Source organism: Heliconius melpomene, chromosome 18 (genome assembly GCF_056956725.1).
Source record: "Heliconius melpomene rosina isolate 202511_hmr_F chromosome 18, ASM5695672v1, whole genome shotgun sequence".
Taxonomy (NCBI): Eukaryota; Metazoa; Arthropoda; class Insecta; order Lepidoptera; family Nymphalidae; genus Heliconius; species Heliconius melpomene.
This window is the reverse complement of record NC_140406.1, coordinates 5,744,913-5,766,968: the sequence shown is the minus strand read 5'-3', so window position 1 is coordinate 5,766,968 and position 22,056 is coordinate 5,744,913. Positions and strand designations below refer to the sequence as shown.

Below are 22,056 nucleotides of genomic sequence, written 5' to 3'. Positions count from 1 at the left end.
TAACAATGCAAATGGTAATAATGAACGATAATTCTTATGAAAGAAATGAAAATAATGATTATCAGACGTAAGTTTTGCACTACAACACTTTTAAAGCACTACATATAATCACTACATGTAATCTGTTATTTTTTATACCTTAGTTAATTAAAATACATACTTATCCATTTTTTTTATTTCTAAAAAAATAATTTCCGTATTAAAACAAATAAAAACTTTTTTTTCATATAAGCTTAACTGTAATATTATTTATTGGCCACATATTTAATTATAATGACATCGTGTTTAACCGGTTACCGCTACTACTGGTAATATTACCAAGAGAACGGCATGGTCTATGACTGTAGTTAGTAGCCCAAAGCCTTTTGCGCACGCGGCCGTGTGAGGTAGCGTCGGTTGTTTGTCATTTAGAGGTTCTTTCGATAAATTTATTTGAGACGATAAATGTGTTAAATATATCAATAGTGCCAAATTTTTAACAGGTTAGTTGACAATTTTTTTTATATTTTAATTTTATATTTCGCATATGATTTTAAGGCGTTGTTTCCAAAGAAAAATAGTAATGTTGCCAATTTAAGCAATCTGCTAAATTTCATAACATATATTTTGAAAATAAGCTTACTTTGTGGAAAACGTCATTGAAACGTCAAAATAATATTTAATCTGCGCAATTATTAGCCAAAGCCATTGTTTTAAATCATTATACGTCTATCAAACAAAACAATAGATTAATTTCAAATTCTACTCAGGAGCCATTGCAGCAACTTTACAATAGATATCTGATAAATAGCAAAACAATGAGAACTTTACTGTTTTTTTAATCATGCAAAATGTGTTAATTGAAAATATCTATTTCTATTAATGTTTAGATTCTCTCTCGATTGTTTTTCTTCAATCAATTATAATATATTAATCGCTTAGAAAGGAAAAATATTATATAGGATAATAAAAAATCTAACTCTTCTTAATGAATCATTTCTCTATTAATTATGTATTTGATGAGTTTTAGAAGAATCGAAGTTGAATAATATATTCGTATAGTATAAATTGTATTATTTGAAATAGAAATCACCAAATAATTAAACGTTGAAAATATTTCTTAAGGGTTGTTAAGCGTTTAAAGCACTTTAAGTGCGTGTTAAGTGGCGGAACTCGACCAGGAATCAAACCAACAACCTGTCGCGTTTATAATCACACGTGGCCTCATGTACCTATAAATATCAAAAATAAATAAAAGTACTTCTACTTTGATATGGTATGGTATGGTTCTTTAAATCTGGCGATCCTAGCGTGCCAGTTGAGCACGTATCAGTTCGCCAATGTCACGTTGTATGGAGAAGACTTCTACTTTAATATCTTTGTAAATACTTTTTCTTTGTTGAGTTGTCAATTGAACTGTCAAAAACAATTTTAAGATAAACTATTGCAAACTGCCAAATGATTAAGGTTAAGTTAGACTTAAGAGTTCTTCAAGAATAATAACTTCGTAATCACAAGCTTAGAACATCTGTTAAATATTCATAACAATTTCTTATTTTGTAAAGGTTATTACAAATCGAAATTTTAATATTATTTTGTTGTTTAGAAATATACTTATATGTTTATTTTTTTCATTATTCATTTATTTATTAAAAGTTGATAACTTTTCATTGTTCACGATAATTTTATTATCGGTTCGATGGGTCGGATATAATGTGTGGCGTTTATTTCCGCAAAATGCAATACAGTAATTGCAAGTGGAACATGGAATGATATATTGCAAGACTCTATCTTTTTTTCTATAGCTTCACGCTGTAAACATAGGCAGAGAAATTCTGGGAATCTATTATTAGGAATCTCCGTTCCCCATTAAGACACTTCCGTTCTTCACTTTTCGCTAAATTCTTAAGGTAATAGGTACATGTTGAGTAAAGGAACTTAACGCCGCTTTTGCTTCGTTACCAGAATGAGGAATTGAAAATATTTAATACTTTATACCCTTGAGTGGGAATCGATCGACGATTTATGTCTAAATTTGAAAGGTAATAGAGATTTAAGCAATAGCTTTTTAGCAAACAAAAACTATTTAACCAAAACGTTAGTTTAATAGTTAAACAATTAAGGCTTACATAAATGTGAAGAAGCATTCGCAATGGCGGATACAAAACGAGCGCAATTACATATAAAGTATATATAGCCCATAGCTACGTATTGCATTCATACGAAAATATAATTATAAATGAATTTTGAAACAAAATTATGAGATGTCATGAGGAAAATAAAATTAAAGCTATAACTGTTGGCTTTAAAAATAATTAGTTTTCATTCATAGTACGGAAATTGCACGAAAATTATTTTTTGTTTATTAAAAAAAATGTTTTTAATAAATAAAAATGTCAAAATATTATAACTATTTCATTAATAGTTAATTTTTTTTAACTTTTAGCCATCGTTTATGAGTAGGTAGGTACCCATGCGAACAGATTTCTACAATTTCAGAACTCTACAATTTATAAGAAACAGAGTAATGACTCTATATTTTGCGCTTATTTACCATAGAAAGCACATATTCTCCTTTGTAAAATTTTAAATTAGCTCAGTGTCTGTGCCATATAGATATAAACAGTGCAAAGTTATTATAAACACTATATTTATTAATGACCAAAAGTGACAGTGTGACAACCAATAAGCAAAAGATCACGACCATTTTCCAAACTTAGCTTGTAATACTATTTTCTGCTATTCTCTCTATTACATATCCTTGTAGGATTTATAATAGAGAGCTCTTTTTATTCTTATTTTATACAAATACCTGCAAGATTCTTACTGAAGGCGAAAATAAGGAAACTATATTAAAACGTCTATATTTATAGACGGCCCGTAATTGAAATATTATATTGTTATCAAAAATAATATTTGCATAATATAATGAAATTATGGTACATTTATGTAATTCAATTTTATCTTTTCAGTCGAGATGAGACAATCAACTCCGTTGCTGCTTCTGGCGGTATTCATTTCATACACTCACTCAGTAAGTTGCTTATTCTTATATTTTTGACGCCATTATAGCATACATGAAACTGAACACACAGCAGGATAGGCAGAGGGAACCTACTGTTAAGACAATCCGTTCCCCACTTTCCGCCGAATTCTGAAGGCTTTGCCTCGACACCAGAGCGATGAAATGAAAATATAAATGTAAATAAATATTTTATTTCCTATAGGGGATCGAACCCAGAACCGTAGCGTTACACTCTTACACTTGTGCCGCCGCGCCATAGATAAAAATCTACACTATTTGTACTGTGTCTAAATCAAGTTTGAGTTTAACTAAGTGGAAGCTGAAACTTTATAGTATAAGCAGCGTATCCAATTTTATATAAGTTTATACCTCAGTAATTTATTTTTTGTATGATTCAGAGATATAATTTACGACAGCTAATTAATGAGGAATTTCTGGTATAATGATATTATAATTATTAAATGATTCACATTCACCAGAGGCAGAGGTATTTCTGTTTATTACAGAAAAAAATATATTAAATTTATATAAAGTAATAAGTGTAAACACGAAAGAGTAATAAAATTTAGCAACAACACTGGTATGACGAGTAGGATTATTACTTGAACTTGAAACGTTGATTTTTTATTATCAAAGGCGTATCTATTATATTGTATTGTTTTTTTATCTTCAGTTATTAACAAAACATATTCTATTATGTCATCAAAGTGACAAGTCCGTCCCTGATTTTTATTATCATCACATTATATATAATAATATTCTGTGATATGTAGCGTAACACAACGCCGCGTTTTGCCTCACTACATTTTTTTAAAATATGCAGTACAAAAGTATAGGTGGTTCTGTATATGTAGTAGTTTTTTTAGCTTTTCATTGTATCCCAGACTAGCGGACGTGCGCAGCTTCGCTTGCCTATTTAAGGGTGAATTCTAATAACCCATGAAACATGTGTTCAATGAAATATTTTTAAGTCTAAATTTCAAATTTTATAAAAATTTTATAAATATTTTTCCATACAAACTTTCAACCCCTTATTTGCACCCTTAGGGGGTGAATTCTAGAAAACCATGAAACATGTGTTTAATTATATACGTTTAAGAGTCTGAATTTCAAATTTTATGAAAATTGGTGATGATTTAAAAAAAACCTATACAAACATTCAACTCCTTATTTGCACCCTTAGGGGGAGAATTCTAGAAAATGATGAAACACGTGTTCAATTAAATACTTTTAAAAATCTAAATTTCAAATTTTATAAAAATCGATGCCGATTTAAAATTTTTTCCATACAAACTTTGAACCCCTATTACCCCTTTAGGGTTAAAATTTTTCAAAATCCCTTCTTAGTGGATGTCCAGATTACGAAAGTAAACTTTTGTCCCAATTTCACGTTTCTACGCACAGCGGTTACGGCTGTGCGTGCGTCTTACCTCAGTCAGTGAGGACAAGTCCTTTTATATATATAGATATAGCAAAATGAGCAGAGTGTTAAGATACTCCGATCCCCAATTTCCGCCCAATTTTCCAAATATTGATATATCAACGCCGGGCTTAGCCCTTTTACTAGAGCGAGGAATTGGAAATAATCCATTCCCCAAATGGGAATCAAACCTTCAACTGTCACACTTAGACGTTTCACCGCTCAATTGACCTTTGTAAAGCTATTTTTATAAAAATACAATCTCTTGATATAAGGATATAATATTTAATTAGCATTGACACTTTATGTTCCTGTAATATCGCCATTTAACATATTGACTGACATAAAAATAACTCTCACATATAGTAATGGTTTTTAGTTGACGTCACGAGCTAAATTGTTATTTGAATGTTGACTGGCAAAGTCAAATATAGATTTTGTAATGTTTGTTTAGCTCCGTCTCGTTTTTATTTAATATTTTGTTTTTATTTAAAATTTTTAAAAAAATATATATTGTTATTAAATTGATCTTTTGTTTTATTAGCTGGTGATTGTAAATATTCGTAAACATAATTTTGTTGATATTTATAAAAAAGAAATATTGTTATAATGGTAACTGCAGAGAGGAAACCAATTTAGTGTCGTTAAGGCTACGTACGACACAGAAATAATGTGCCGTTAATTAAGAAACTTTAACTGATAGAAGGTTTGCTACAATTACTCAGCTCCACGCTGTATCCCATATACAATAGGGTAGGCAGAGGGAACCTAGTGTTAAAACACTCCGTTCCCCACTTTCCTCCGAACTTTTCGAGTTATTTCGTGTTGAGTGGCGGAATTCAATGCCAAGATTTTTGCCATGGTGCCAGAACGAAGAAATGGAAAATGAATATCCGTCGAGTGGGGATCACTCTGAAGCACCTCGTTCATCATTACTCTTGTATTCATCAGGAATATTTACACACATCCTTATTGAGGCAATAATTATTATTTAATGAGCATTTAACATATGCCAGTCACACATACATACATTTATATCCTTAAATATGTTATGTTATTCTTAAATGTTCATGTTATATTATTATTACATTTTATTTTATACACATGGCTTAGTTGAGATATTCCATAATCATTATGGTTCTAGCCTAACTACTACTAATCTATAGTATATAAATTGTTAGAACACTTAAAACATAAGAACCTTGAGTCGAGCTACAGTGTGGAAAGCAGAAAAATATTACTGGAGCTTTGTCTACAAAAAACATCTCCATTAAAGTTTTTTTTAGCGTCAGCCTGTATCCCGCCCACAGAAGGGTAGGCAGAGAACCTAGTGTTAAGACACTCCGTTCGTCATTTTCCGCCGAATTCTGGAGGAATAGCGTGTTGAGTATTTAAACTTTATTTACGATGATGTTAATATGTAGGTACGTACTTTCGTATCAGTATAAAATATTTGTGATAGAAATACATGAAAAATTATAAATTTCTTTTTTTGCATTCCGATAATTTTAGACGTTGTATGTACATATTTCCGACCGCAAAAAATAGTTGCGCACATTACATGAAAATATCGAGAAAACTTAACATTCCTGTGGGATTTGGTCGAGTCAGTAAGAATTTTTCCATAATAGTTTTAGAATTTGATTTATACGGATTATGATACTAAAAATATTCTGGTTTAAATATAAAGTGTTCAAGACAATGACGACATTGACCAAATATTTAAGATTTTAAGTCACGTATTTTTGTAAGCTGCTATGAATATTTGGACAGGCAAGGAGTACTTTATACAAGAAAACAAATAGTCCATTATCATTTATTTGAAGTTCCAACTGATTATGTAAATATATGTTGTATATTGACATAGATATATGAAATTGACTGTTGACTATTTTTTTATTGGTACTTTTTACGTGAGTAAGTTTTTATATTGGGAATTTATTTAATTTAAATTAAGCTATAACTTTTGATCTCGAAATATTGCAATGAGTTTATTCATCAAAAGCATTCAGCGCTTTGATCTGAAACACAGTATGTAAGTATATTAAATCTGCTGCCAGGAAAGACTACTTTATCTTTAGCTTCTATATATGTACTATGTATATATATATATTTACTGAGATATCTGTAATATCCTATCCTATATCTTATAAAACAAAGTCGCTTTTCGTGTCTGTCTGTTGTTTCTAACTCTTCTTCTTTTAAGCCACCCAACGGATTTTGTTGCGGTTTTCACCATTAGGTCGAGTATTTTTCGTAGAAGGTTTATATATAGTTTATTATTTGTACATTCTTATGTACATTAACATAAATACGACAAATGTGTATAAAGTCCTACCCGTTGAGACACTTTCGCGCATGCGCTGCTTTAATGTAGTACTTACTACATGAAAAATATGTACTGGAGTATTGTTCCTCTTAACAAGATCTACAAAAAAGTCCGCGAGAGCATATTCGTATCTTTTAAGAATAACGTGTAGTGATCATTTTTCTGTCTAAAAATAATAATTTCCATATATTTTTTATTGTGAGTCATATTTTTCCATAATGGTATTAATCCTTATCCTTTAAAATACTTTATTAATTTTCTACGTTAAACGAAGATAAAATTTGCTTTTTACACTATTTCGAAATTGCGAATAGTTTTACAGAAAAACGCATTTAATTGTTGACACATCCCGCGGTTGACACATCAGCTGTATGTTACTCAAGTTTCACTTATCCCTTACTCACAGCATATAAATAAATATATTAATTATGTTGGCCATTTAATGTAGATCAAAACTGTCTTTTACTGTTTTTCATTTTAATAAGTACTTTAGAAGTTGTTACAATATCAAAAAATCCTTGCTGCGAAACGGCTCGCCACTCGCCATGAGTCTGCCGTGCCCGCTTGCCTTACACGCATCGGTGGTTCAGTGGTAGTATGCTCGCTTGACACGCGGGTGGCCCGGGTTCGATTCCCGGAATACCCTCTTCAGCATTAACCACAAGCTCTAAAAAAAGAAACCCGCCTGCCTTTATAGCAACGAAGATTTAAATGCGTTTGCACGTATTGGATAATTGGAGTTGAATGTATTATTTCAGCGCGATATATTTGGTTTCATATTTTTTGTAGTAGTTATTAGCAGGTAGGTTTTTGTTTATAATTTCTTCCGTTTAAAATAATAATAATAATAACGTGACGTGGATACTGCTTCATCATTGTCTTGGTTACAGTTCGGGGATCTTTTCGGAGAAACTGAAGGTTTTGTCTGTGCAATTATGGACGAAGTTATCAAGACACGGAACTACCAGAGACATATTATGAAAGATGGCACTATCGACATCTGCCGGGCGTGTCATCGACCTGGGGAGTCCCTCAGACATATTGTCTCTGGTTGTTCTCATCTTGCTAATGGTGAGTATTTGCATAGACACAATCAAGTAGCCAAGATAATACACCAGCAACTTGCTCTTCAATAAGGCCTTGTAGAATTGGAGGTGCCTTACTACAGGTACAATCTCATGTCAGTTCTTAAAAATAGCTGTGCTTTGCTCTACTGGGATCGGTCTATTATTACTGACAGGTACATTGTTGCCAATAGACCTGATATAGTACTAGTAGACCGAGCGGCGCGCCGCGCAGTGATTGTTGACGTTACTATCCCACATGATGAAAATCTCGTGAAGGCCGAAAAAGAAAAACAATCTAAATATTTGGACCTAGCCCATGAGATTACCGCCATGTGGGATGTCAATGCGACTATCATTGTGCCGATAGTGGTTTCGGTTAACGGCTTAATAGCGAAAAGCCTCGACCAACACCTTAAGAGGCTATCGCTTAGCTGTTGGATCAAGAACCGGATACAGTAAGTAGTAAAGGCAGTATTACTTGAGACGGCACGTATTGTGCGGAGGTTCCTCTCTCTGGAGCCCTAGCCACCGATGGCTTGGACCCTCGTCCCGCCCTCGGAAGAGTGGTTTTTTTATATTTTTAAATGTATCTTTTTTTTTATAATAATTTATATTTAAAAATGTAAAATTGATTCGCTAATTTAATAAAAGTATATGCTGTATAATAATAATAAGCCTTTTATTTCACATATCACTTTTTTTTTTACAAATATTGTTAGTTAGATATTAGTAGTAAAAGTAAATGATTAAATATCTTAGTAAATCCGTTTAAAAATAGTCATTTAAATATATTTTAATAAGTACTTGAAAAGATTTGTAGCACAGATTTAAAATTACGGTACCTACTAAAAAATTCTTGCTGTGTAAAACAATTGGAAAATCCTTATTGAAACTACGAAAATGCGGGTTGCATTAGGGTTTAATTAATTTTCACATTATCTTAAGTGATTTGCAAACATACATTATATGAATAATCCAGTAGCAAAAGCGGGCGAAGCCGCAACAGGGTCGCTAGTTAGTAAATATAATAGGTTCCCTCAGTCTACCCTACCCTGTACAGGATACAGTATGAAGCTGATTTATTTTTTTTATTTACAGTGCATGTGCATGTCTTTAACATGCTTAAGATAACTTTATTTACAAAACAGACACGGCTGTGGGTTCGATTTCCACTCGAGGCAATTAATTATTTCATTTCGTCGTCCTACTAAAACAAGGACCATGCCTCATTGATTTCCACTATCCAATACACAATCTAACGAATTCGCACAGAAAGACCGAGACGACAAGTATAGAGTCTCTTGATCTTGTACCTTCTGCTAAACTGCTATATGCTGTGAAAATTTATTTTAAGTCTTTCAGTAATTGACATGGAAGTATTGAATATTTTGGTAAAAACTCTCATATTTCATGTGCAACATTATTATTTTTTCTAGTTTATAAGTTGCTTGTTTACAATATAAAGTGAGTGTATATATTGTATTTTCACACAAACCAACACGTTGAACGTAACGTACATTCACTGAAAATAAAAATATAGCTCGAAAAGCAATTATCGGAACTTTTTATTTAAAAGAATAAATGGAGAATAACGTTTTTCACAGCACACGGTAGTGCCTATTCCATTGGAAAACAAAAAGTCGACAAAATAACAATTCCCGGGATGATTTTTTGATTGTATTAGTGTTGTAGTGTTAACAAGTGCCAGTGCTGTGAAATAGGTTAATTATCTTCAGTTAAAATTGTAATTCAATCATTCGTTTGTTTTCTTTATTTGTTTGTTTTATCTGGTTTTGTTTTAAGGAAGTCTAAGAAAAATATCTGATTAATCACGAGCATTTCTTTAGGATTGGATTAGAATGTCGATAGTACAAATAAAGAAACGGAGAACAAACAAGATTTATATGCCAATTAATTCTGTTTTTTTTTTAATAAATATAAAATTCGGTTTTAAAAATATAAATTTTTTTTAAATAAATTGAATAGTAAATTAAATTAATTAGAAAGCAATTTTAAAAAATCAGTAATATAAAATACTGGACCTTTTTAGGAATATGTAGAATGTCTGCACAATTATGCATAGTAAATTTGAAGTAATGTCTCTATAGGTTTTGATTACGTGGCGAATTTACCTATAAATGCGCCATTTTTACCTTTTGAGGTACGGAATCCTAAAAAATGTAAAAGCAATGTTTGTAGTTTTAATCAATTATTATTTATTATTGCTGATAGATAATAATGTTGCAATGAGCTCAACATCATATCGTTACATCGGTACTTATGTAACATAATGATCCTTTGTCCATTATTGTATTTAATATTCTAATCATTGTTTTTAATTCATAACTTCAACGTTTTTTTTTGCTTTATTTGCATTGTTATTACAAAACAACATATATTAATGGCAACATAATCCACTTTTTTTTTATTTTTCTTTTATGGAAAAATACAAGGCAACAAATACAACGAGTGTACGTGTCACCTAATGGTAAGATGTAAGTCGTCGTCTTCCCCAGCCCCGTATAACACCGGAAAGCTATAGAGGAGCTACAGATGGGTTGCCGGCTTTTAAGGTATAGGAGATAGACGCGCTTTTTGAAAAACTCCAGGTCCAATCGACCTGGAAACATTGCCGCAGGTAAGTTCCACAGTTGCGTGACGCGTGGTAAGAAGTTCCTACACACAGTAGTGGAGTACCACGTATCCAGATGGTGTGGATGGTTCTTGTGTTTGTGACGTTATGTGTGGTTGGAAAATTTGACGCTAGCTAACAGATCAAATAGTTCTCCAGAACATTCCCCGTGATAAATGCGACAGAAAACGCGGAAAAATCTCTACGCAAAGCTATTATGTTAAGCCTTTCAAAGGTCACTGGGTCCCCAACGATTCAAACGAATCACACTTGTAATATTTATATTAACAGAAGTAAAATAAACGTATTTTTTGTATATTTACATTATACTTTGAAAAATTGAGACATAGCGTGTCTAAATGTCTAAAATGTCTAAATAATGTCTCTTATTAAAATAATGAGAAAGGTACCTAACTGGAACTAACTATATTGTATTCTGATTTCATTGTGGTTGTTGCGGATTGACCTAAATAAAACCTATTTAATTGAATATTACAAGTGCAAAATAATAATAATTTTCATTTAAAAATAAATTACTCGTGAGCGTGTTTCGCTGCTCGTCCTTTTTTCGCTTCGCTTGTCAGAATCTGCATGTTTCGCTCATTGTAATAAACAAAAAATTAAACTTTTTGAACAAGAACGGATACTAGAAAATAACTCTGTCTGTCTATCTGTCTTTTACGCAATCAGGGCCAAACCGCTAATTTAATTGTGATAAAATACTCACATAGAGATACTTGAGGGTCTCGGGATGAACATGGGATACTTTTTTTTCTCATATTTGTAATATTTTCGAAATATACCAATATATTAAAATACTTATTAATTTGACATGCAATTTGTTCCGCTTTGTTAGAAAACGTCACCCAAAATAAGCTTGCTTAACACATCTCTCTATTGAAAACTGAAAATAATTTCATAAATATATTTAATAAATGTTCGTATAATTAAAGCGGGCGTAGCCGCGTTCGGATCCACTAGTTATACATATAAAGTAAAATGTATATTGTGGGTATAAATAAAGACATCCTCATGACTTTTACGATGTCTATAATATAACTTATATATATATTTGATAATAGCACAATGTTGCCAAAACTTATCTAGAAAAGACCGCCAACAAGCAATGAGTGGCCCAGTTTTTTAGTGCTTACTAAAATCTTTTTAAATTTTATGTTATCTCTCGTACCGTTACAAATCGTATAAGGAATTTATATTGTTTTTTATAATTATATATTTTTTAAAATTTTGTATGATACTAGCGGCCCGCTCGCGGTTTCACCTGCGTGAACTATGTTATTATCAATTTCGGTCTCCATGACTACGTCCTAGTGACATCTACGCAAAATTTGAGACTCCTAGCATTTGTAGTAACGAAATTTCATACAAACTTTCGACCCCAAAAACAACCCCTTAGAAATCGAATATTGCAAATTCCCGTCTTAGCGAGCACCTACGTTCTATAAGTAACTCCTATGCAAAATTTGAGATTCCTAGCACTTGTAGTTTCTGAGATTTCGTGATGAGTGACCTTTCGATTTTTTATATATAGATATAGATGATCGTACAGGGGAACAAGCATATGTCTTTAGACGCGGCAGGCTGTGGTTTCAATTCCAACTCGAGGAAATAAAATATTTAATATTTTCACATCTTCGCTCAGATATCGAGGCAAAGCGCGGCGTTGAGTTCCGCCACTCAGACTGCAATGTCGACAGAAATCGGCGGAAAGTGAGAATGGGTGTCTCTTACCACTAGACTTCCTCTGCCTACTCTGCTATATGCGTGAGTAAAAAAAATAATAACTTATTAATTATGATTAATCTTGTAACTCATATAGTTTTTATAGCAAATTATACGTAATTGCGTTGAGCGTATGACTAAAGGTCATGGAAATTTACTATACATTGATGTTTCTATCATAATTGCTAGTATTTAATGAACTTGTGAGGCAAAAAGTATACATTAATAAACAGCTTAGTAAAAAATATATTACAATTACTATTATACTAGAGACCATTCTGTCGCAGTAAATTGCATCTGTAAACATCTGGAAAATTCAAAATTTTAAATATTCTTTATTCAAATATATTTTTGCAAGCACTTTTGAATCGTTGAATGGACATAAAGTTACCACCGGCTCAGAAGACAATTCTGCTGAGATGAGCCCGCAAGAAATTCAAAAGTTTCTCTTTCCAATAATTATATTGGAAAAAATTGTAACAATCCTGTTACAATACAAACATTTAGTGTTATTACAAAATCATTCAGAACGGTCGTTAGTAATACACAAGTACTTCCCGAGTGAGCCAACGTTGGACGTCACTTAGCTTGTAATACCTTTGACTTGTCGTTAGCTAATCCAATGTCGAGCAATAAAAGTACTACATAAATATGTATATCGAATTGGTAGAGTAAAATAAATTTAATGTCTTTTCCGTCTCTGTTTACATATGAATATGTATTATAGCTAGGTATGAATATTTATGAAGATTTTTTAAAAATTTATTTGCATGTAGAGGAACTCAGTTCAATGTTTCCATTCTGTTCTGTTCTACGCCTTTCGTTAATTATAAATATACATTAGGTGAAACTAGGAAGGCAAATTGGGCAAATTAGGCAAATTAGGCAAATTGGGCCGTATCCCGTACACAGCAGAGTAGGCAGAGGGAACCTTGTGTTAAGACACACCGTTCCTAATTTTCCGCCGTATTCTGGAGACATTGCGTGTTGAGTGGCGGAATTCAATGCCGCTATTTGCCTTGACACTCTGGTGTGAAGAAATGAAAATATAAATTTAAATAAATATTTTATTTCCTTGAGTGACTTGACTCCATAACCAATCGTGTTTGGCACACACTTGCTCTCCTGCGCCACGACTGGGCTCTAATTAATATTAACTATACTGTTATGCGTATTCATACTAATGTGTGATTATAAATAAGTATATGTAAGGATTAGTACAGTTGTTACATAGGTTTATGTAAATGCATTTGTTACACGTTTGATTTCCCCTCAAGATAATATGCAATATGTATATTATTTTTGTATGAGAAATAAGTTAAGTTTTCAAAGTTTAAACTAACATATTGTAATGATTACTTTACTAGTATTATGTTGAATCATTTAATTTAATATTCAAAATATTCATTTAAATCTCACAATCATTTGTTCTACTGAATATTATATAGCGATTAATTTGCACACTTCAAATAAATACGTTACGAATATAAACATCAATGCAGGTGGAATTATTTAACATTATAATTTACGGAAAATCCCGCTCAATAATTAGTGGGATTATTAAATCTGTATATATTAAACTTACGTTATACTTTTTTGTTACTTCACCTTGTTTATAAGGAATGTACGCATTTTAGCATATTATATTATGTTTATATTTAATATTATACCTAATAACAAATGATAATAATTTAATAACAAAAAGCTTCTAAAGATAAATATATTTTTTTTGGGAAACAAAAATATGTTAAGTAAAAAATACAAGATATAAACATAATATTATAATTTATACAATAATATAAAATAATATATATTTCATTATTTTTTTATACTTCTTAAATCTTGCTCACAGTAGTCTAACTTTATATAGGTAGGTACATATTATATGATAAATAAAATAGATAAGATAAATACTTTTAATACAGAACTTACTTATAAGTATAATATATTATTCATAATTTTATTATATGTATGTAATTAATATTGATTACAATATTTTTGTTGCAGGCACCCCAGTTCATCTCTTTCAAAGATGGAAAACTAGGAGTCAACTTTGGCGGCTACCATGCTGGCGTTGGTATTGGTGGTCTGTTAGGTAATCCTATATGTTTATCTATGCACATGGTTATATATTTATTTCTGTTTACTACTAGTTTTTTAAACTTCAGAAAAAACAATGATATTATAGTCTGTTTTATTGATGTTTAAAGAAAACATTGCACGAGTTTTCAATTTAAAACATTACAATGGTTTTATATATATAAAGATATTATTTACTTACTTACAAGTATTTTACTATTAAGTGGTGGAAATCACAAAATTTTACAAAGCCTATATCAAAAATAAATTAAATTTTCAAAATCGTCTGCATTTGCCTCTCCATCATCCGGGACTCTCAATCCTCCGCACAATACGCAGCAGTAGGTATAAACAACATACATAAATAGTAGAAAAACAACTTAATCACAATTCTTACAGTTAAAAAAAATTACTAACTCAGATATCTTCATAGTACATGCAATTACGAAACGCTGCCCTTTTACGCGCAAAGAACATAATCAAGAAGTAATCTCATAATTATATATTGTGTAATAACTTTTAAAACACTGCAATAAACGAGATGTGTGGCATTCATCCTCTACTACAACAAGGTGAAATATAAATGAAAGATTTTCTTATATTTTCGTTTTTTTTTTTCATAAATAATAACTTAATAAATATATGTATCTACTAAAACAATTATTACACTACTAACAAACACTATTTCAGTGAAGGACTCACTTTAGTTTATAAGAAACTTTATGTCAATAATATGCATAAATATGTCCATCCAAGCATACTTTATATTACTTTCTATAATATTTTAATGGTAATGTAAGCAGGTGGAGCTGGAGGAGCTGGAGGCTTATACGCTGAAGCTGGCACTCCTACTGGCCAATCAGCAAGAGCAGGACTTGGAGGGTCAGTGAGTGAAAACGGAGGCGCAGCAGGTTCGTACAATTAATTATCTAAAAATATTTAATGTAATTAATCTGGTGATTATTCTTTTCCGTAATTATCAAAAAATAATGGGCCGTCATGGCGCAAGTGTGTACCCTGTATGTGCCCTGCGTGGATTTCCGCCACTCAACACGCAATGCTTTGAAAAATTCAGCTGATAGTGGGGAACGGAGTGTCTTAACACTAGAAGCGCCGCCGTCCCATTTTTGTCCCAAACGCAAGGTTGATTGTTTATAACTTTTTTGTTTGTTAATGTATGTAGATGAAACTTTTTGACTATTACCAATTTTACACCTTTATTTAATTAAAAATATAAATAATTTTATAGCAGTCATACTTTTTGAAAAAAAATGAGATTTACCTAGAACTGCCGCTGGGTCATTTTTGTCCCGCCATTATTATTTTATTATTTGAGGGTATAATTTGACATATTTTCATGCCTCGGGGTCGAGGTGGAGGTGAAAGGACGATGCGGGGGCGGAAAAAAATTGAATAGTAGGTTTAGCAGTCAATACCTAAGTTTTTAGGGTTCTGTAGCTTTTAAGGAAAAAAAAACCCTTATAAGATCATTTTTTGTCCATCCGGCTGTCTTTGCCTTTATCTCAGGAACGCTTGGAGAAATCGAGTTGATATTCATATGAGTATATGAATATCAACTATATGACGATCTACAGTCCCTTGATTTCCTGAAAAAGCGCCCTTAAAAAAAGATATGACCATTTATATAGTAAAAAACGTGTATTTCGACACTATAAAGGGAATCAAATTAATAAGGTACTTTCAGTTAACTTAGAATTATGAAATTTGGCAGTTAGCATCTACATGTAGTACTAGTACAGGAAAAAATCTGAAAACTATACATTTATGCATAAATCTTAAAAAATAATAGCCTGAAAAGTGGGGTAAAATTGGTGTCAACACTAAATTTTGCCGCTAGTTCAAGTGAGGTACCAGATGAAAGGATGACTAAGCTAGGCCTGAATTTTAGAAAAACACTCGATACCAAATGTGGGCAATTGTAGGGTAGGTGGAGGGAACCTGGGAACCTAGTGCTATGCACTTCGCTGGCATTTTCCGCCGAATTCTGGAGGCATTACTATGCAATGTTATAAATCATCTGTGATGTATCACTGATGAAGAATATATTAATGCATTACTTGGCCTAATAATAATTTTAACTAATTTCAATAACTTATAATTTTGTAAGAGTTATTCAGTTAGTTGTCACGACCTTAGAACGTATTTGAAATATTTGATTCTTTCTTTGTGTTTGGTTTTTTGGTACTTTTATGTGTGTTAAAGAACAAAAATTGATTATTTAAGATGATCTACATATTTTACGAATTATTTTAATAATATTTTTTTTGTATTATACCAAAAATCAACATAATAAGTAGAATGGGACAAATTTGTCACGACGGCGGTTCAAGGGGGGTCTCAATCTTCGGCACTTCTAGTGTTAACACTAGGTTCCCTCTACCTACCCTGCTGTGTGAGGAGGGCCTACACTTCACTTTTCGCCTACTTTCACGTTTTGGTTGGGAGAACTGAACATCACTCACCTGATCGAAGGAATAAAAATACCTTATAGAATATTTTTTAAAAATTTTATTTTGGAAATACCACCATTGCTTACAACACAGATATTTTCAAACACATTACTATGACTAAAGGGCGTAATAAAGAGCTACAAATGAGTGTACAGCACATATCTTAGTTTATAATATGTATACATACAGGTCCAATTATCCACGTGTTTTGTTTGATATGCACTTAAAAAAAATAAAAATAAGTTTGACATTACAGGTGGACTTTATGCAGGAGCTACAGCTGGAGGTAATATCAAAGCATCCGCTGGTCTTGCTGGTGGAGTGGGAGCTGAACACTCAGCGGGAGCAGGATATGCTTCAGCCCAAGCTGGACCTCATTACGCAGCATCTGGCATGGTAGGTCACAATCTAAAGGACATTCGCAAAAGGCGAAAGCAAGAAAAGCAAAGAAGGAAGGAAGCCAAGAGAGTTCATCAAAAGAAAATTCTGATATTTTAATATAATAATAAAATATAGAATACAACTGGACGAAGTTTGTCTTAATAATAAAATGATTAAAAGTTATAAAGATAGCAGTAGTAGTACATAATAGATTTTATATGGGTATAATTGAGTTTTTGAAATAAAATTTGATTTTTTTATATATTTTTTATTTTTTATATGAATTAAAAAAAAAATTTGCAAATCGATGAAACAAGGTAAAGATAAGTTGTAAATTATGCAATGTGCATGTTTAACAGTGATTTAACTAATTAGCCTTAATAAGTCACTCTATTTGATTACACAATGCATCTCTAATAGCTTGTGTATGTTCACTGCATTGTCGCAAAAGGAATGTTTGCTTTACTATCACAATATTGTATAACATAATATCCTAATAGAATCATTTATAGTACCAAATAGTATCATGTAGTACCATATAATACCATAACATCATATTGTATCATAGAGTGTAATAGTGTCACGTAGAGTCTCTCATTTGCATTTCAATTTTAAATTATTAGCAGTATTTTTAATAACATTTAACTCTTTTAGGGAGGTGAATCGTCCATAGGAGGTGCATCAGAATTTTCCTTCTCATCTAAACATATCGTACCTCCAGTTCATCATGTTGAAGTAAAGCCTATTGAGAAAAAAATACATGCTGAGTTTAATGTTGATGCTTTTAATGAAGTCCAACCATTGCCTTCTCATGTGGATACTGAAGTAAAAACACATATCGAAAAGAAAATTGTACATGAAAACGTATAACCAGTAATAATTAAAGAAGTGAGTAGCCTACAGGAAGTCCATATTAAATCTGGACAAAAACGGATATTAGTCTTTGACCTTCAAAGTTTTTTAGGTAGTTTAGTAAATTTTGCATTTACAACAGGTTTAAACGCACTAATGGGGCGAAATTCACATCAAAATTATGAAATCGTATCCCAGGTTTGTTTTAGAATTACAATGAAACAGCAAGAAAAGCTTAGGAAGCAGCCAAATATTTTTAATGTAAATTGTGCTAATAAGAAATATTTAACATCTTCTATATGACAGAATAATCATTTTAAATATATATGTAAATCAATTGCAATAAATATAAATTAAAATAATTGTTAATAGAATATAAGATAACTTTAAATTAATCTAACAATATCTCACTTTGTCGAATATCACTCTAATAAAAATGCACTTTGTGCTAACTAATAACTTCAGGTTGCGGACCATTTATAAAAAAATATCAATATCTTAATATTATAGGTATATGTGCAACCTCCACCAACTAAAGTCGTTGAAAAGGAAATTATCCACACGCATTATAAACCAAGGAGACATCATTTCCATAAAACAGCTTTCGTCGGTGGTTATATAGGAGGACAAGGTGACGTTGGGACTCCTGTAGTATACAAAACTGTTGAACCACAGATTCAAAAAAGAATAGATGTAGCAGCTGAATCCTTTGCCCATGCTGATGCAGGCGCTGCGATTGAAGGAAGTGTGGGTGGTGGAGCTGGTGCCGATCATGTATACACCAAACAAGTGACATATCAAAAAAATCCCACGTTCTTTGAAGACATACTCAACGTAAGTAACGATTAGACAAAATACTGAAATACTAATGCGTATAATATAATATAGAATGATTTTTTACCGAAATTCATTTTTCAGATTCCAATGTCAACATTGAAAGCAGTGAGTAGTTTTCTAGGAAATACTGCTGCTAATACAAATGTATCCGTCCAAAAAAGTGCCAGCGTTCAAGCAGGTGGTTACTATTAAAATAATTACTACACAGGATGAAATATTTATATATTGTTTACGTTACATTTGTTTATAAATGTCAATTATTATTTTTGGTATTTTGGTATAGAATGATTTTTACGTTTCAGTAAAATTGCTCAAACAAAGTCATTTACAATAAATATAAAATATTAAATATTAAGACTTCTCGTAATAAAAACCCCAGATCCTTTTCCTTTAGCGAAGAGCATGAACAATCTGGTTTATTATCAGATTCAAGTGAAACAAGGGAAATAACGCTTTCATTTAAATTTCCGCTGCCGCTTTTAATTTCACGGAAAAAATATTTTTATTCCCTTTTTACGGCCTCGGTAGCGACCTGCGGCCAAATACTGGCAGGGATAATCTTGGCATCTCCGTTTCCTTCGCAATTTTAATGATGTTTTTTACTTTTACCGAGTTATTAAGAAACTGTAATATTCAACTTCACAAGAAATAAAATTTACAATAGCCTGCTATTTCGAATATAATTTGAATTCGCTCGTGTATTTTTAATATTTTAAAATATTTGCATGTGTAATATTCCACTGAGAAAACTTCATACTTTCTATTCATAGATACATAGATATGTAATATATGACTTAATTTTTTAAAATTTCATTTATTCAATATTATAATATTTTCAGAATCAGATTCAGTAACATTAAAACATGATCCATCACTTTCATCATCTACTTCATCCGCCTCATCTGCAGCTCATGTTTCAATTGAAACACCAAATCCTTCAAAATTCATTGAAGACATATTCGCTGTAAGTCTATCAGTCTGTATATAAAAAATAAGTAATGGCAGTGACTTAATTTATTTAAAAACATTATTATTAACTAACATTATCAGTTTGATTTGTGTCATATAAAAAAAAACCCGGTAAAATGTTCCCGGTTTGTATAATTTTCTTTCAAACACAAAATTCACCAGACTCAATTCTTCCCTAAAATACAGGTTTGTTAGCCCCTAGCTTAGGCGTTAGGGAACCAATTTATAAGTGTATAACTTGTACAAGCCTCTTTCATGTTAATTTATTGTTTTAGTAGTAACCTTCTTTGTAGAAAATAAAAATACAGAATTATTATTATTTCATAATTTACTGGTGCTTACTTTTCAGTTTATTTTACGTATTTATGTTTTCTCGTTTTCTTCTAGTTTTATTTTTGTATATTCTCATTATTAACATTTCAGCAAAAATGGTGGTGGATATTAACTGTTTGAAAATTATTATTTATTAATTCATAAATTATTTTTCTATGTGCATATATTATGCTTATTGTGAATATAAGTAGTAAGTAAAAGTTATGTTGTGTAAGTGTAATGTGTAAGTATTTTTTTTTTGTTAAGTACCTGTTCAAAATAAAATTTTACAAAATGAATACGACCTTAAGACGTCGAAATTGGTATAGAATATGATAAATTTTAAATTGTTATTAAAACACTTTTTATTCATATTGTAATTATGTTTTAGATACCAATTAATACATTGGGTGCTGTGAATAAATTTCTACAAAATAATGTTGGAAGAAAAACTGTTCAGGTGCGTTATAAGTCTCCATAATGGAGCAGTACCTAGTAGATTTTTTCCAAACTCTTTGCATATTAACAATATTTTTTTAATTGTTCTGAATAGTTTATATTAATTGAAATATATATATATATAAGAACATTAAGAGAACATTACCTATATATATTATAAATAGTAATAGTTCATTACACAAAGAAAGCGGAGTGAGAAATACTTGTGGTTGTACTATTTATTTGCAACCCGCTAGGGAAATAGCAAGAAACTATACATTTTATAGTAGAAAAAAGTTTCTTTATAACTCTTTTGCTAAGCAAACAAAACAGACATATGTGTGGAATAATTTAGTTAATCTAAAGTTGCATATTTAAATCCCACATGTACTTTAACTTGGACTTTGTTTTGTACTTTGGTTAGACGTTAAGATCGTCCAGTGGACAGACTACTGCTACTGAGCTACGACAGCTTCAATAGCACTTCTTCCTCACTATATTTGGATAAATATTCTTTAAGCAAATCTACGAATTTATTTGTAATATTGTGTCTTGTCAGGTAGGTGAAGACGGAAGTGTCGACGCAGGAAGAGTGAGGCGTGGACCTCACGCGAGGCGGAAAGCTCACAAGCAAGTAGTTATTGTTGAGGAAACACCCGTACAACCGGAAGAATAACATTTGACTATAAATAAATTTATGATTAAAATTGTACATATATGTATAAATTATGTATAAAAAGTAATATTACGTTGTTCCAAAACGTAAATTTTAATAAAGTAATATCTATAAATATGGGTCTTTTTCTTTTATAAATTCTCGTACAGATAAACAGGTCACAAAGAAAATAATATTGGCAATGATTATAATAGTAATATAAAGTCTGCGATACAGGGAAGTGTTATTAAAGTAATGAGCTCTGTGAAGCTGCCAGACTCGTTTGGCTTACGTCTACTGTATCCCAGTAGTTTACTATCCATATCTGTCTTATTAGCCGTTTCGGTACATATTCGCTTTACGCCTTCCAAGGCTTTTGCTATTATATGTTTATTACCATGTAGATGTTATATAAACATGAGGAGACTCGAATTTGATTCCAATAAAAACTTGTGTTAGTTATTTGAAGAAACATTTTTTATATACGACTACATTGAAAAATACAAATTACAAACAAATCAAACTACTACAAAAAATTTTAGTAAACTGCCAAATTTAAGAGAATTCTATATGCTTGTTACAATAATTTATAATACTCTATTTTTATTTTACAAATCGAAAAACAATAACAAGCATATAGAAATCTATTAAATTTGGCAATTTACTAAAAAAACAAATATTTATTGCAACAAACATTAAATGGATAATGGTTAATAATACTAATGACTAGACGCCGTGTAATGGAGGCTGTTGGAGTGCAATGGGGCTGCGTCTCACTATAATTTTTTTTAAGAGATTTCTTTTAGAAGTGGGCCCTTGTCAATTAAAATGCCCTTTTTAAATTTTTGTATGTTTTGTTTTGTGCAA

The 22,056-nt window shown here is 31.3% G+C and overlaps 1 pseudogene across 1 annotated transcript; it reads left to right on the top strand.

Moving 5' to 3' along the window:
* The first annotated feature begins 326 nt into the window (after window positions 1-326).
* Window positions 327-21,325, top strand: LOC146529362 (uncharacterized; annotated as a pseudogene). Its single transcript, XR_014878988.1, has 11 exons — window positions 327-482; window positions 2,952-3,013; window positions 14,203-14,290; window positions 15,078-15,185; window positions 17,002-17,141; window positions 17,781-18,014; window positions 18,489-18,812; window positions 18,897-18,993; window positions 19,655-19,779; window positions 20,488-20,556; window positions 21,094-21,325. The product of XR_014878988.1 is annotated as an uncharacterized LOC146529362 (transcript).
* The last annotated feature ends 731 nt before the right edge of the window (window positions 21,326-22,056 follow it).